The 17,417-nt window shown below is 39.6% G+C and overlaps 1 protein-coding gene across 5 annotated transcripts in view; it reads right to left on the reverse strand.

Moving 5' to 3' along the window:
* Positions 1 to 17,417, reverse strand: part of lrrc8d (leucine rich repeat containing 8 VRAC subunit D) — a 113,506-nt gene that overhangs the window by 11,913 nt on the left and 84,176 nt on the right. Inside the window, exon 1 of one of the 5 annotated variants that reach the window (XM_003220105.4) lies at positions 13,107 to 13,403. The exons of the other annotated variants lie outside the window; for them this stretch is intronic. The gene's annotated coding sequence lies outside the window, so the exon portion shown is untranslated. Of the gene's footprint in view, positions 1 to 13,106; positions 13,404 to 17,417 lie in introns of those variants that run through there. 5 annotated transcript variants of the gene reach the window in all.

Raw genomic sequence — 17,417 nt, forward strand, 5'->3', positions numbered from 1 at the left:
GCCTGAAGATAATTTTATAGACGATATTTTTAATAAATAATTTTGTGAATGAAACAATGTTTGGGTGCACTGGACCATCAGAAAGCAAAGTGATAATTATTTCAACCAACCTATACAGACAATTTTAGATTTTACTCGAGACCATCATACCCAAGAATTTTAGATTTGGGGCATTTTGTATTTCCAGATAAGAGATATTCAGCTCATACATTCATCTGAGTCTAAAATACTCAAACATGGTGGTATAAATGTTTAGTACAAGAAAAAGTCATCCAGAAAGTTATCACTTGATACCACAAATTGCCTGAGAGCAACATTAGCTCAGCAGTACCAGAAAGATTTTTAAAAAGAGTACACAAAATAGAGATAGATTGTCTTCATAAAAACGCAAAAAAAACGGTGTTAACAAAATGAATGGGAAAAAATTATTCTTGGTCTTTTTTTTATTAAAAAAGAGAAAGGTGGGGCAGGAAGAATCAAATAGCACTTTTAAGAATTTTTTTTGTAGGCGCTTTTGTGGATTAAAATTAAAATCCAAGTCTACAAAAGCTCTGGCTAAAATGAACAAGGTAAAGGTGCTGCTAAATCCCCCACTACCAAACTCTCACACACTTTTAGGCTGTAACAGACTTAACACAGTCACCTCTTTGGAAATCGTTAAGAAAATGTATGTTTGCCATAGGACAGTATTACTAAAAGTGGTGGCCTCTGAACCGGTGCCAGATTCAGAGCCATTGACTTCTGGTCCCTGGATATTTTCCAAAAAACCAAAAAACAACTATAGGAGATTGGAATAAATATGCCGATGGGGGAAAACTGTAACTGTTGGTCCTTTACACTCAATAGGTAGCCTGAGAAGAACTGCAATATAATATGTGGTTAGATAGTATCGCAGATGTCGTTGTGATTAAAAAGCTGTTTTAATGTCTTTCTCACCAGTCAAAATTTGGTATTTAGTCTCCCCCCAAGGACAACATTTAAAGCACTGTAGGGATCCTGTTTGCTGACTTCTCTTATCCTGCTAGAGATGACTAAGCATAGAGTCGGCACTGTGTTGAAGCAAGCCCTCTCATCGGCATGTTTTCTTTCTCGCTCCTTAACAGCAAATGCCGTCTGCCAAATTGATCAAGTCCTTGTTGTTCAATGTGCCGCCCACCTCAGCTAAGGATGGTTTCCTGCTACAGCCGTGGTATAATTTGGCACGGCAGAGATCTAATCTTGTTGTTTACAATAACCCCAGTACACTCATTTGCATCTTAGCTCATCTTGCAGATTCCACACTTTAAAAAAGAGACGATGCACCTAAAATCAACATCCTCTCCACCTCCCAACCTTACAAGCAGATCTAGCTCCTGCTTTTGGGAATGGGAATAACTATGAACTAGCATTCTCTACATTGCATATACACTGACTTGTCATTAACAGCTGATTCCCTAAGTGGAATTGATTACTGCCTGGACTAGTGAGAACTAGTTCAGAGGAATTAAGCGGGAGGGAGGGAGGGAGGAGAGAAAGGAAGGAAGAAACAAGTAGCAAGTGACCTACAGGACCAGTGGGGGGGGGGGGAGAGATATCCCTAGTTGCCTGGGCAACCATCGGTTTTATCTCTGCAATCCCACTGAGCTCAGTGGGACTTACCTCTGAGTAAACATGCATAGGAGGGAGCTGTTATGAGTGTGAAATATTTTTCCAGTTCTAGCAGCCAGAAACAAGAAATAATATAACCTTCAGCAATGGGCTCAGAATTAACCACACCCAGCTATATTTGCATAATTTTTTTAAATTCCGATATGCAGCTTTAATGGTATTTGTCATTCACCACTTCCTCCTCCTTCTGGACCTAAATGGTCCAAACCGAACAGGGCCATGAGACGGATGTCAATTAATCAAAGCAACCAAAGCAAGGGATTGGGTTAACCATTGTCCAGTGCTGGCTCTTTTTCTTGTCTGTAGTTACGAAGTAGGAAAATCCACTCATCATTGATTCAGGTTAATTTTGTAATGCTGTACGTTTGCAGATGAGTACTAGGTGAGGAGGGATGGCTTGGGAATATTAGATGCATGGTCCCTAGCAAGAACAGAGTCTACCTCGCTCCCTGTCACAAACCAAAATGCAAAATCATTTTTATTTTGAGCCTCATGAGCCTGGCCACACACAATGCTTGTCTGGCCTTGGAACTGGAGATGCTCCAGTAACAACCATCATAGCAACAAGGGGAGCCAAGTGTTGCAGACAGATAGATAAGAACGATGCCGAAAAGACTTGGGATGCCACCACTGGCAGGTACAGCCAGGACAGAGAGCACTTCCATGTCTCTGTTGTTTCCTACATGCTTTCTTCTATGGAGGCTGACCAGCTTTGTGAGTGGAATCCTCCATCATCTTGTAGGGCAAGAAATTTTGGAGAAAAATCCTCATAGGCTTCGGTCATAGTTATGTATGTTGGAGTCTGTAAACAACTAAAGCAGTGGTTCTCAACCTGTGGGTCCCCAAATGTTTTAGCCTTCAACACCCAGAAATCCTAACAGCTAGTAAACTGGCTGGGATTTCTGGAGGTTGTAGGCCAAAACACCTGGGGACTCACAGGTTGAGGACCACTGGACTAAAGGGTATCAGGTTCCCTATTCCTTGACCAGAGGCTCTTAAGGCCATACCATTATATGCCTAGTTTTGTGTTTCTCAGGTACAAAACAACTGCAGAGGCTTTCCTATCACCCCGCTCCGTTCTTGATAACCCCTCCTACAGAAGGTATTTATAGGTTTCCTCCAAGACCAAAACGGTGTGTGTACCGTATGTGTGAGAGAGAGACAGCACCAACACAAGCAGACTTCCTGGAACTCAAATGCTTCCTACTGCAGGTTTTTTACTTCAAAGAAAGAAAACATTTCAAATAGATTCTTATATTTAACATGTTGTCCAGTTTGACCCTTAAGTCCACACTGATGAAATATGTATTTTCTAGGCTTGTCTACTAAATGCCTTAGTAATTCGCTGGACAGGCATGCGTGAGAAAGAGAAGTGGATGTGATTATGCATTGCCTGAAGCTGGCTCACCAGCTGAAATGATCAGCTCTGCACGTAGTTTTCATGCCTTCTATGTGTTTTCTATCAAGTATTTTTAGGGTCAAGCTAAATGTTAAATAAAATCAGTATTCCCTACAATGAACTGCTTTCTGACTCAGAACACACTTCAATGAACAGACCTGCAAATTAAACCTGTGTTTAACTTTCATTGACCAGACACAAGACAAAGCACATTAAAACGAAAGATATGTAAGTGAGGGAAAATCACATGCAGTAACAAACACAGATCTTTCACTCTTTGGGGGAACATCTATGGGGCAAAAGTGATAAATGTGCCCACAGTTTGAGCCTTAGTCTGGGTTTAGAGTCCTTTGACTGACATCATAGATCGATGGTGCTGTCTGGTGGTGCATAACATCCAAGGTCTACAAAGAATCAGGTGGACACTGGCTCTGGTGCAATGAAACTGATCTGGGTTTTAATCTGATTTTTAAAGGATCCGTTCAAAGTACTGAATCCTTCTCCAAAATGGTTTCAGCATTTTAAACAGAACTCCTGAGTTCAGAAAAAAGCTCAGAATGGATGTATATCTCCTTTGACATCTCTATCCCCTTCAGAGAACGCCTACACACCTGAAAGACATACTGTACTTTCTTGAGGGCTCCACTTTTTTCCTACCTGGCTCTAGCCAGGTGTCAAAATGTTGTCTCAAGAAGAACAAAGCTGGCAACTGTTTGACTGTAAATCTTATACAATTCATTTCCAGTCACTGGGCTTTTGCCAACACAACCTAACACCTTTACATTTTTTTTTCTCTACTGCCCTTTAGGACTAAGTATTAGAAACTTTTTTTCATAAAAATTAAAAGCTGAGGTCCCTGGGGCATCTGATTCACTTGGTAATCCTACAGATCAGTGTGGTCCACCCCGCAGGCTGCGGGCCGCATGTGGCCTACCAATTCATTGTTGTTGGCCCTTGCCCTTCTTACTGGAAAAATATTTTAAGTTAACATTTGGAAAAAATCATTTATCCTTCTTACTGCTGTAAGTTTTTAAGAAACATTTTCTTTCTGGAATGTCGCTGGCCCTCACATTCCTATTTTGATTGGCCCACGGGTAACTAAAAGTTAGACTATACTGCTATAGATGATGGGCAGACGCATGGTTTTAACTTGATTACTTTAGGCTTCAGAGTCCTGAAAAGAGGTCTTTTGGCAATTTAAATATTTATGCGGTCAATGAAATATGTAATCACATTTATATAACCACCAATTTCCAGCACAAGAGAAGCCTCCCACAAAGATAGTAAAACAACAAACATCCGGGTGTCCCTTGGGCAACATCCTTACAGACAGCCAATTCTCTCACACCAGAAGCAACTTGCAATTTCTCAAGTCGCTCCTGACACCAAAAAAAGCACAAGAAAACCCTGCCCGATCTCAGCTATTGGTTTCTTATTCAACTAAGAATGTGTGACATCAAATGCAATACAATTTCTGGAGTAGGGAATCCTTCACAAAGCTCTTTGGAAAGTGCTATAAATGTAGGACAAAGGCTCAGTAGACTTAACAGCTCCTTGTAATCCTCTTACTCGAAGTTTCACCACCAAGAGCAATGTAAGAGCTTTACTTACAAACATGAAAGACCAATGGTCGATACTGCCCAACACTCCCATCCTCAATGACGTCTGTAGAACTTCCCAGCAACTCACAAGCCAAGTAGAATGGAGACAGACATCTATTTTGTGCCAAACACATGATAATCAAGAAAATACTGAACAGAAGCACAATATTTATCTCCAACAGAACACAACCTCTGCTGGATCTATCCCAGTAGTTCTTTACCTGAGGCTCCCCAGATGTTTTGGCCTTCAACTCCCAGAAATCCTAACAGCTGGCAAACTTTCTGGGGGTTTTGAGAGTTGTAGGCCAAAAACCTGGGGACTCACAGATTGAGAACCACTGATCTATCCTCTATCTTGCTTAAATGCAACCCATGCCAAGGGAGTAAATGATATGGAGAGATACATTTCCTATTGCTTGTTCAGATGTCTTCAAGTAATGGGAAAGCCTAATGCCCTGTGCTATGCAAAGATCCTCATATGAGGAATGGTTTACACATAAGGGCTAGTTGCAATTAGAATAGAGTCACTGGACCAATGGCTAACTGGTAAATCAATGCTTATATACATTGTTTAATGGATTCACTCTAGCTGGTAATAGTAACTGAATCTTGGGTTATGTGCGTATGCTTTCTTCTTGCAGACATTCATGCCTAAACCAAGGAAAGGTACACATCAAAAGGTAAAGCCCACAGGGTGGCCTTCCTGCCCTTTTAATTATTTGGATCTTCTTCACATGTATAATGCATAAAGAAAGTGTGCATATGTTTAGAGGAGACTGAAAGCAACAAACAGAATTAATACTGAGTTTTTACCTACTTCATGTGCATGATACTGTCTTTTTTCGCCATGCTACAACCCTGGCAACTTGATGTTTTAAAAACCAGCTCAAGTCTATCTTTCGCGGATGATTACAGCTGATTCAGGCCATGTTTCCATAGGCCAAATAAAGTGGACTCACCTTTCAGCTGCTGCTGAGATTCTACATGATGTATGGCTGGATTCACAGCAGAAGCAATGCATCCAGCTGTTAATCCTGTGCAAGGGGAAATGGAATGATCCTGGTGTTTTGAAAGTTTTGGAGGTGTGGACAGCTGGATCAATTCCAATTCATTGTCCACAGATTAAACAGACCCATCACTCCAAACGGCCATAAACAGCTTGTTTGCAGAGGATTGCTGGCCACGTTGCTTCTGGTGAGGTCACTACAGGACACCCAAGCATGCGATCAGAAAAAGCAGTGTAGAAAAAGCAGATGGAGAACAAGCCCTATGAGGAGCAGCTTAAAGAGCTGGGCATGTTTAGTCTGCAGAAGAGAAGGCTGAGAGGAGACATGATAGCCATTGTGAGGGGAAGTCATAGGGAGGAGGGAGCAAGCTTGTTTTCTGCTGCCCTGGAGAATAGGACGCGAACAATGGCTTCAAACTACAGGAAAGGAGATTCCACCTGAACATCAGGAAGAACTTCCTCACTGTGAGAGCTGTTCGGCAGTGGAACTCTCTGCCCCGGACTGTGGTGGAGGCTCCTTCTTTGGAGGCTTTTAAGCAGAGGCTGGATGGCCATCTGTCAGGGGTGCTTTGAATGAGATTTCCTGCTTCTTGGCAATGGGTTGGACTGGATTGCCCATAAGGTCTCTTCCAACTCTATTATTCTATTCTGATTCTATGATTCTGTGTTTCCAGCATGACTCTGCAAGGAAACTGCTTGTGGAGGTGACATGGTGGCTTCAATGAAATCTCAGCCCAGTCAGCTGTCCACACATAAAAAGGGATCCAGGGATGAATATCTAGATAAATGTGGGCACTGTCTTGGATTCCTCAATTCAGTTTAACCAATGGGTTTACTGTCCAATGGTCTTATTTACACCTTATTCTTATAATCTACTATGATGTTGTCCAGTTTGGACCAGGGACATAATCTTGTAGCTCACTAGGCCTGCTTAAGATTTCAGTATGTTCACTAATTTGATCTCATTTCCGACACCCCCTCATAATAATTTGTGGAAACCTAAATAACATCAATATCAATACCTATCCTTCAGAGATTCTAGTTCCAGCTTTTTTTCACTGGGAAATATTGCCTTGTTTTTCATATCACCTGCCTCTTGTCGTATCAAAAGCAAGTTATTGCATGATCTCTTCCTCCTCCTCTTCCTCTTCTTCCTTCTCTTCCTCCTCCTCCTCCTCTTGTCTTATTTAGACCCCACTTTTTATCTCCCCAGAGGACACTAAATTTGCCCAGTGAACCAATTTATCAAAAGGTTCTTGAAAAATCCAAGCACATGGCATTAATGATTCCTCCTCACCTGCAGAACCTGTCTGTTACTAATCATGAGCTAAAGGTTAGTGAAGGAAACCCCTCCCTGATCCAATAGTAACGCTTCCTTAGCAAAGTATGTTCTTCTATATATTGAAACACTTAAAGTATTAGAAAAGCCTTTCATTAATTTACTTGCCCTTTAATTCTCTCTTGGCTTCTCTTATTGTTAGAGCTGGATTTCATTTGCCTGAGTTTATCATCTGCTTCTCTTAGAAATCAACATCCTCCTTTTTTGATAAAGGTTGTCATGGTGTTTCAACATGTTTGCCATCTTTCTGAATTGCCGTACTTTTTCTAATCTGCAATACAGAGCCTTGAATAACCCTCGCATGCATATTTTAACAATGGCTTTCACATTCGATCTAACTAAATCTCTCCCTTTTGGAGAAAGTTCCAATTTCACAATGACGGGGTCCTTGGAAGTGCAGAAAATTCTATGACAATATTATGTAAACAATTCAGTATGTGAACAGATGCTGTCCACACAAGGGTGGAAGCAGGGATGATGAAAAAATAAATCGCCTTTTCAAAAGTCTCAGCTGATGTATGAGAATTTAGTGGATCTCTATTTAAATGAAAAGCGTATGTTCTAAGTCACATTTTGACAAGATGTAAATTAGTTTTCTAAGAAACTCTTTCCTCCACAGCCCCCCGCCCTTTGATTTAATGGAACCAATGTACCATTTTGGTACATTTCACATACTAAAGATTTAGAAAGTGTTCAGTTTTAAAAATTGTTAGGATATTTTGCAAAACAAAAACACACTGTTTTATGATTGGCAGTGCTAAGTGCTTACCAAGCCACTTTAATCTGGTATATTAAATTCTGTATATTCTGTTAATAACCTGTGCAAACGGGAAAGGATTTGTTTTATTATTTCGTAACTCCTTCTGTGGTTCTTGGCACAGGATGCACATGCAGTTGAGAGTTACCATCCTCCTGCTAGTGAAAGAGTAATAAAATGGGTTTTGGGCAAGAGCCAAAATTTAATAAAAGCTTGGGTCAGTGCAATTTCATGTTTTCAACAAAATAATAGCTTTAAAAACCCTCTGTGTGTGTTTTTTAAGATCTAGGGGACATCATGGCCTTTCAATAAAAAACTATTGGTATTTCAGGTCTTTATTGTACCTTATTTCATAACGAGGAACTTTACAACTGTTGTATTTTCTTCTCTCCTTTTCAACCTCACTTAGGGCGTGCTCACACTTAGGCAGGAATAATAATAACCATATTCTTCCTTACAAAGAAGGGGTAAGTATGAGATAAATAGCAGAATTTTCAGCACCTCGTTGAACTACCATTTGTAGCATATTTTAAACTCCAAGAATGTCAGAGCATCATCATGCAGGAGTCTCCCCTGCTTTTTAGACAAATGGTAATCTTTTTGCAAAACAGATTAGATTGTGACTGCCCAGGATAAATTCCAGTGAACTTCATGATCAAGTAGGAATGCGAACCTGGGACTATCTGCTTTTAGTTAGTGCAGTGGTTCTCAACCTGTAGGTCCCCAGATGTTTTGGCCTTCAACTCCCAGAAATCCTAACAGCTGGTAAACTGGCTGGGATTTCTGGGAGTTGTAGGCCAAAACACCTGGGGACCTACAGGTTGAGAATCACCGAGTTAGTGGATAGACTAAGAGGACAAATGAATGACCTTATATGAAAGCACTCTGGTCTTTATCAATATTCCTGCTGTTCCTAATAAAACCTGCAAGTGACACCTTCCTGGTTACAATGGACCCAGGATATCTGTTGGGATTTAGTTCCAGGATTCCGCATGGATACCGAAATCCATGGATGCTCAAGTCCCAATAAACAATGGCACAACAAAATGGTGCCTTTTATATAAAATGGCAAAATTATGGTTTGCTTTTAAAATTATTGTGGTGGGTATTTTCAAGCCATGGATCAGGGGTCCTCAAACTTTTAAAGTGGAGGGCTGGTTCAAGATCCCAGAGACTGTTGGGGTGTTGTGATGGAGTCTTCAAGTAGAGAAACTACTAGTTGTATTAGAAGAGGCAGGAAGACTGCTCGTGAGCAAGATTCCGATGAGGAGCAACAAAGGAAGAGAATCCGGGAAATACTTATGCAGCCCACTGATGATGATACCTTTGAGGGTTTTGAAGGGGATTGTGGGACTGGGAGTCAGGAGGATGGGATGTCAGATTCTGGGAGTGAGGTGATGGATTGGACTAAGGTTCAGGAGATCCGGGAGATTCTTGAGGAGCCCACAAGCAGTGGTACATTTGAGGGATGGCATGGAGAATATACAGATGGATACTGGGGAGTTATGAATTTGCAGCAACCAGCTGTGGATGGGGAATTGGCTGGCTCAAGTTCAGAGGAGGACTTGTAGATAAAAGTTTGTTGCTAATGTAAATTTGCAATCGGCAAGGTGTTTTGTTGGGCACTTTTTGGGATTTCTGTTTCAGAAGACGTGTTTGGAAGACTGCTTTGGGACCTGCTGGCTTGCCTTCATCGCTTTGGCTCTTTGTGTTTACCTTGGACTGGAATTCGGTGACTGTGACTTCTTCCTGACGACCTGGACTGGAATTCAGTGACTGTGACTTCTTCCTGACGACCTGGACTGGAATTCAGTGACTGTGATTTCTCCCTGACAACTTGGACTGGAACTCGACGCCTGTGACTTCTCCCTAACGACGCAGTCCGGACGTGGCAGCTGTGACTTCTCCTTTACAATGTGGTTTTGCTTTAGCAACGTTTCGGGCATTGTGTGGCCATTGGTCACTGTGGGTTACTGCTGGTAGCTTTCATGTGTTTGTTTAGCTCCAACCAGCAGGTGGAGCGAGTTTCCAGCCTTTTCAACTAAGTTTGTTTTAATCTGGATTATTTCCCAGGATAATCTAGATTATATCCCAAGTTTGGGTCTTTTGAGTTCTTTTTGGACATTGTTACCTCACACTGAAGAGAAAGTGTTTTGAGCCTCCTTTTGGTTGTTTCTTAGGCTCCTTTGTGTTGTTTTTGCAATAAACTGAGTTGTTTATATTGGCTGGCATCTGACTCGTAACATGGGGGGCCAGACTATGATGAAATAGTTCAAAATTATGATTGTCGTTGCTGTGTGGCTTCAAGTTGTTTCAGACTTAGGTAAACCCCAAGTCTAAAGTTTAGGATAGACACCAGGTAAATGACCTTGGAGGGCTGCATCTGGCCCACGGGCCTTAGTTTAGGGACCCCTAAACTGGTGGGGCATTGCATGGCTTTTTAAAAATGATTTTAACTTATAGGTTTAGGTTATTGTTTCAATATTATGATTTGGTTTTTACATGTATGTTTGGCGTTGAATTTTGCCACTATTATGTTGTAAATCGCTTTGAGTCCCCCAGAGGTGAGAAAAAGCAGTATATAAATACAGTAAATAAATAAATAAATATATTACAGCAGATATACTGAAGGCTTTACTGTAAAACCATTTGATGGTTTTCAGAGTTTACTGTGCCCCACTTTTTGACACCAGTTTTCTTCTCTAGAAAACTATTCTCAGCGTTTGTGAGGCTGTTTGCTATAGTGAAGATTCAGACTTCCCAATTTCCTTGCTAAATCAACACTTTTAGCTTAAATGCAAGAAAGACTTTTGTGGCAACTCAAGGGACTAACAAATTTATGATGGAACAGGTTTAATGGGACTTCAGTCTGCTTCATCACATGAATAGGTAATACAATAAATATAAAGATAAATAAAACTATTTCTAGACCGCCCTAGGAGGATTGGAACAAGAACAACTGTCTTCAATTTAATAAGTCTATCTGCATATTCAAAGATGAGTGATGATTTTAGGAAAATGACATATCTCAAAGAGGTGCCTTTAAGGAAGAAACCATAAAACTTCAGGGCAGATGAGGAGTTAATTGGCATTAAAACCACAAAAAAATCCAAAAGGACAGAGATAGATGACTGATGTGGAATGTGCAGAAGCAGACAAACTTGAAAATCCAGGACTATTCGAGCAAGTACTAAAGACTATCCCCTCCAGGTCCCACAACTCCATAAAAATCCTTTTAACTTCCCCGCTCTTGTAGAGAAAAAAACTACAATATAACTCAGCACTGAAATAGCCTAGTAACACAGAATTTCACCTTCTATATTACAAAGCACTGAGACTGGAGATCCTTGATAAAGTTGTCTAGTGTGATTAGAACCTGGAACTGTCAAAAATTCTTTTCTCCCTCTCCCCTTTTTCTCCTATGGTGTTTTCTATATATTGAAAACCTGGGTATAAATATATCAATTGTGCAAACATGCTGTCTGGTTTTCTAGATTTGTCTGAATCTAAATTGATAATAAAGCTTTGTGAGGCTGCAGATACTGATGTGATCCATTGCAGCGGAGACCCCTTTTCAACTGGGACACCTCAGGCCCCATCTACACTGACCATTTAATGCAGTTTGAAAGAAAAAATAGCTCTCTCTTAAATGAGGTTTTGAGAAATTAAACAGAATTTTGTGCAGATAAAACAATCAGAGCCAGTGGCAATAAACACATGAAGATACATGAAGGAATGAAATTACAGGACTAGATTGAATGATTAAGTATAGCTGTTTAATTGGTCAGCACTGCTTGACCAATTAAATGTCCTCTAATTAGAGGTTAGGGAAACCCCTGTCAGTACAACCCCAAGACACTAAGACTTTCTAGGACAAAGCTTAAGTTGACAATATTAAAATTATTCCATGATGACAAGCCGCTGGGTTTCTTAATGAGATAGACAAGAAATATTTTGCATGTAAATCAACGTTCCATTCAAGAGCAACCATTAATCATTTTACTGCACAATATATGTGGCAGTAAATATGTTTATTATGCAGACTCTGTGGATAAACTTTTTCCAAACTGACCCATCTATTGCAGGGAAGTTTAATTTCCCCTGCAATAAATAGCAATTTATTTTGCTCTTGACAAGTGACATTAGCAGCAGTTAAGAGGGTGCATGGAGCATGGTTCCATGACTCTGTCCAACATACCCAGCTTGCGGTATATGCCACCAAAACTGATGAGCAACAGAGTTCTTCTACGTGTGTACCCGCTATTGAAACTGTTTCTCACACAATTGTGTATACCATGAATATCTGTTATTAGAAAGACTGGCTAATCCCTTGCATCATCACTAGAGGACAGAACTGCCTTAAACAAGTAATGCCCACTCATAAAATAGCAAACAGGATCAAAGCTAGTGCTTCCACCCACATCAATACTCCTATCATTTCATGGGTATTGTATATGCTAGTTTATTCATATGCTTTAAGACTAAGACTCCAAAAATGTAATTCTCATTTTCTGACAGCAGTTTCCATAAAACCTATCACTTTTGAAATAAGATTAATTGTATGCTTTTTTCTTACTCTCATAAATATATACATGTGTGCCTGTAAACTTATAATGATTGCATTATTTTTATAGGGTTTAGTCAAACTCCTTTCCCAAGAAGGCCTATAATATTTTCTCTTTCAGTTCAGAACTTTAAAAAGAGAAAGAGAACAAAAATTGACATTTTTTCCTTAAACAGGTGAAGTTCAGATTCAAAGAAACCCCTGAAGACTGAAATAAATCACAGCTGAAAATATCACCAAGCTCAAAAGTTTCAAACCAATGACTCAGATTCCCTTAAGGAGATTATTTAAATGAAACTCATTATTTTCAGATTAACAACTCTGACTTTTAATAAAACTTTTTTTTAAAAAAAACTCACATATTCCTTCCTTTTATTAATACTTGGAATTGTCTTCAGTCTCAAGAATGGAAAAATACTTTAACCCAAAACAAACTATTCCAACCCATTTCTACTTCCCAAGAGCTTAGAGGGCAGAACAGAAGAATATGAAGAACTGGTTCTGCAATGCTACTGACCAAACAGAGCTTTAAAAGATTACTTTTTGGATTGCAACTTCCAGAATAACCCATCTAGAATGACTCCTCGTAGTACGAAAATGAATTTTTCCAAGCTCTGTGACCAAAGCAGTTCTGAAATTATTGATTCAACTGAAAGCAAGCTCTGTGCTTCTCCGTATTGTCACAGCTGCCTCTCCCACATAAAACAATCTATGCAGGTCTATGATTAGAAATATCAGTTACCACCTGAAGTATGTTTACATAGCTTTCCTGAATAGTCATACAGTGGCTTACCAATTTGGTCACGTTGTCTTTAGCGCACAGCTCCACAGAAATAATCCCAAAAGAGAGCCTTTATATGCAGTGTTCCATGGTTAGTCCTTGGAATGTCTTGGTTTTTTTTTTTTAAGACAAGTATCAAAGTTGGAAAGGGTTTCTTTCCAAGAACTTGGGGTGTAGTGCCATTAAGCAAACAGTACAGGTCATATTACAAGTATATCAATGAAGCTAACATTTTTGGGATTTTAGAAGTTCAAGAAGAGAAACACAGAAGATGCAGAGTCTGTTCAGCTACCGCCAGACACCAAGAGCAATTAAGCTCTTTCTAAATCTATGAGAAAGGCAATGCATGAGTGCCAGGTCCAAAAGGCACCAACTTCCAGAGCTGATCATTAATTAATCACCCATTACAAACTCACACAGGCTCCAAAGTGCAGTTTATAAATTGTCCTCGAGGGTGAACTGGTATGCAAGTAGGCAGGATAAATGTTATGCTCAACTGAGTGACCCTAAGTTATAATGTCACTTAGGAAAGCAGAGACTTTTATTTGAACAGCTGCAAGAAAATGGGGCTCTGAAAAGGATCTGGTTCTAGTTACATCATAACAAGCGGAATACCACAGGTAAAGTCAATTTTATGTAACAGCCAGAGTCCTGGGGTACTTTCAGATGGATTGTTCCTAACTCTACCAATCAAAAGACACTGGCTATTTCCTCTTTTCCTCATTTTTTTTTGTTAGAAAGAAGAATGTGAAAAATGAGAAAGTTATAAGGGACAATGTCATTAGAAACCCCCTTCCTGCCCAAATTTGAGAGAGAACAACTATACAATGAAACTCTTCTTTGGAAGCATTCAGCGATTCGATGTGAAAAATCCATGTTTAAATTACTGCTCAGCCATCATGCCCACAGTGGCCTTGGTAAAATCTTAACATAACTTAACTCACGTTAAAGAAAAGGGTGAGTCACAAATTAGAAGACTGTACAATCTGTACTCAGGACAAGAGGCTACCTTCAGGCTAGAATACAGAGAAATTGAATTGTTTCTAATTGGTAAGGAGGGAAGGCAAGACTATTTTATTGCCTCATATGCTTAATTTGTAAGGGGAATTTGTAGGATTGGACTAGGAGGAAGGAGGCATGAACCTTCAAGTCCTGAGCACGGCTGTTGATGACAGGCTGAGTTGGAAGTATCTCATACATAGGATCACCACAAGTTGAAGTCAACAAAACAACAACCAAAATGTTTTGTAAGGTTAGAAAAACTCCTCACATTATAACTCTGAGTCCCTCCTTTGGGAAAGATGGAATACAATTGGAATATATCTTGACAAGAAGATGCAATGCAACAAAGACTTACAAATGCAGCTTGATTTTAGAATGTTAGTACTAGATGGAGAATAGGGAGCATCAGCTGTGGTTCAATGCAATGGAGCATCAACAATTAATGATGTTGATTTTACATGGAGCATTCAAATCTAAACAAATTATTAGAAGTCAGACTCCTAATGCTATCTAATGTTCTGGAAGTATGCCATCATTTTGCATTCTTCTTATATATACCAAAGACCATTTGCCTTATGTCATGCTCCTTTTCATTTTCCAAATTAGTTCATGGGACCACAGTGTGGTTTGCAAGGGATCAAACACACTTAAAGACACAGATCAGTGCTCCATTTCCACCCAGAAATAAGACTCTAGTTTCACTTAAAAACCAAAATCTTGAATGAAATAAAGGACATACATTATGTTTATCTTATCATGGTGATAAGATAAACATTATGAAGATAAGAATCCATCCAAAGTAATAATAAAGAAGAATGAATCCCTCTAAAGCAATGGTTCTCAACCTGTCCCCAGATGTTTTGGCCTTCAACTCCCAGAAATCCTAACAGCTGGTAAACTGGCTGGGATTTCTGGGAGTTGTAGGCCAAAACAGCTAGGGACCCACAGATTGAGAACCACTGCTCTAAAGCAACTTCTCTTAATCAGGCATTATGTGGGTGCAGATCTCCACATCAAGTAGCGTTGGCTAGGGATACTGAGGTTGTACTCAACACATCTAGGAAGAAATCAGGTTGAAAAAGTCTGCTTGAAGCAATTCTGCATTTGGACATAGGGATGGTTTCAAAACACATGCGGAAAGTTGAGAAAGTTAAACAATGACCATTGAAGGACTATAGTAGTCTGTCTGAGATTTCTCCAGTCCCAATACAGCTTCTTATGCTTCCCACAACACGCACACCACCACTATTTTCTGTTTCCTAAACACAAAACTACAACGACTGCCAGGAAGAAAATAGAACACAGAGTGGAAGAGTTAGAAATGCTTTGCAGGATCTGATCTGATCACTACAATGGAAGGAAGAGAAGCTACATAAAGAAAGCCCTAAAATGGAATTATCTGTTATCAATCTTCACCTTGCTCCCGAATTAGCTTAATCTGTGACATGGTTAGAGACAAAGACAGGAAATTATGGTTTTCCAGATGTCTGAATGTCCACTTCTAGTAAGCCAAGCTAACATGGTGAACAGTAAGGCATTATGGGGGTTGCAACATAAGACATCTGCAGTACCAAAGAATACTCTCCTTGGATTGGACACAGTATGAAATTAACACTTGGGAAAAGGTGGTTTGACCATGCAGCTCCCTGTGTTAGACTACTCATTATCTTACAATCTAACCAAGAGTTGTTCTCAGAATACAACACAGAAACTATGTATGCCTTTGAACTCAAAACCGAAAAGGCTGAATATAAAGGTAATGGACTAAATCCAAATGTTAGACCTAATTAGAGGAGATCCCAGAATCAGAGGATCACTTAAAGTGAACACTTATGTAATTTAAAGTAACAATTCGATTAGACCTGTAAGTAAACAAACAAATAGAGGGTTGGCTATCAATGTGCATACTTCTGAAAGGGTCTCGGCATTGTGCCTAAATACAGGTTAATTTGATGAAAAGGGTTTGCTAATTCTTCAGAAACATCAGCCTTTTTCTTTCCATTCAAGCATCGGTTTAATTTATTCTGGAACTTGTTCCCAGGTAAATGAGCATGAAGGAATGCATCTTTATTCCAGTTCACACTCCATCTGTTTATGCTCATACACAATCTGTGTCATTTTTTGCACTGCCTTCATCTAAAACAGGATATGCCTGTCTCCAGAAAGAGCCTGAGCACAAAGCTGCTACTCATAGTAGCTTGAGGTCACATCCCTTTGTGAAGGTTTGAGGTAGGATTACACCTTGCACCTAAAATAGGAGAATGAGCAAGATAATTGAGCTCCTCAAAAGTGCGTTTTATTCTCAGTAGCAGTGCTTTGCTATAAATAATAAATTGAAACCTATTTATTGTATTTGTTTAAGGGACTGTGACTTTATCTCCAGATTGTGCTGCTGACACACATTGCCAGGAGCTGGTCACTTGCGGCCCACTACCTTGAAAAATGCTAAAACAACACTGAAGCAAAGGCTAAAAGGAAAATGCTACAATCCCTCTTGCCTATATCAGAGCAGTACAAATAGTAACACAGAGGAGGAAGTGTCATTTCCTTGGTTACCTGGTCTTACTTCACCTAATTTTTCTTTTGTGTAAAGAAAATCCAATAATAGGTAACCAAAAGGTTAGAAATAACACCTAATAAACACCTTTATTTAAAAGAAGGCAAGTGCCAGTAACCTCTGAAAAGTTCTTGGACACCTATTTTGGAATGTTCTAATTTAAAAATTTGTTTATGAAATCTCTATTAATGTAAATGGCAAGTCTGCTGCTTTCCAGTTCCTCCCCTCTTTTTTTCTTAAATGAATTTGACTTATCTCTATGTAAGTACAAGATCAGCAGTTTCTCTTTGTGATGAAACTTTTTTCCTCAAATATATGTTGCATAACATGGGTACAGTCGGTGTATCTAAAGAATTGCTGCATACTCTTTTTTATATTTTGACTACCATATATGCTCAAGTATAAGTCTAGAAATTTTAGTCATATAATTGACCCCAAAAACTTGGGTTGACATATTCATGGGTCAACGTAAGTACTGTACCTTAATTTTTATCCAAAAAGGAAACATCACTTTCTCTGAGTGGAGTGGAGAAAGGCAAGAACTTGGCCTTTCATCCTCTACTCTCTCAGCCATGGTGCTTCTTCTGGAATTTCTGAAGGCCTGGGAAGGAAAATACCAGTGACTAAAGGTGGCTGGCCCCTGAAGTGGTGATGACATCTTATCCTCTGCACGGGATGATCCTCGAATTATCCACAGGTCATATCAAAATTCATAATTGTAGCAGCACATATTGAACTTGCATTGCTGCACTTCACAATGTATA

The sequence above is a fragment of the Anolis carolinensis genome, chromosome 4 (assembly GCF_035594765.1).
Source record: "Anolis carolinensis isolate JA03-04 chromosome 4, rAnoCar3.1.pri, whole genome shotgun sequence".
Classification (NCBI taxonomy): domain Eukaryota; kingdom Metazoa; phylum Chordata; class Lepidosauria; order Squamata; family Dactyloidae; genus Anolis; species Anolis carolinensis.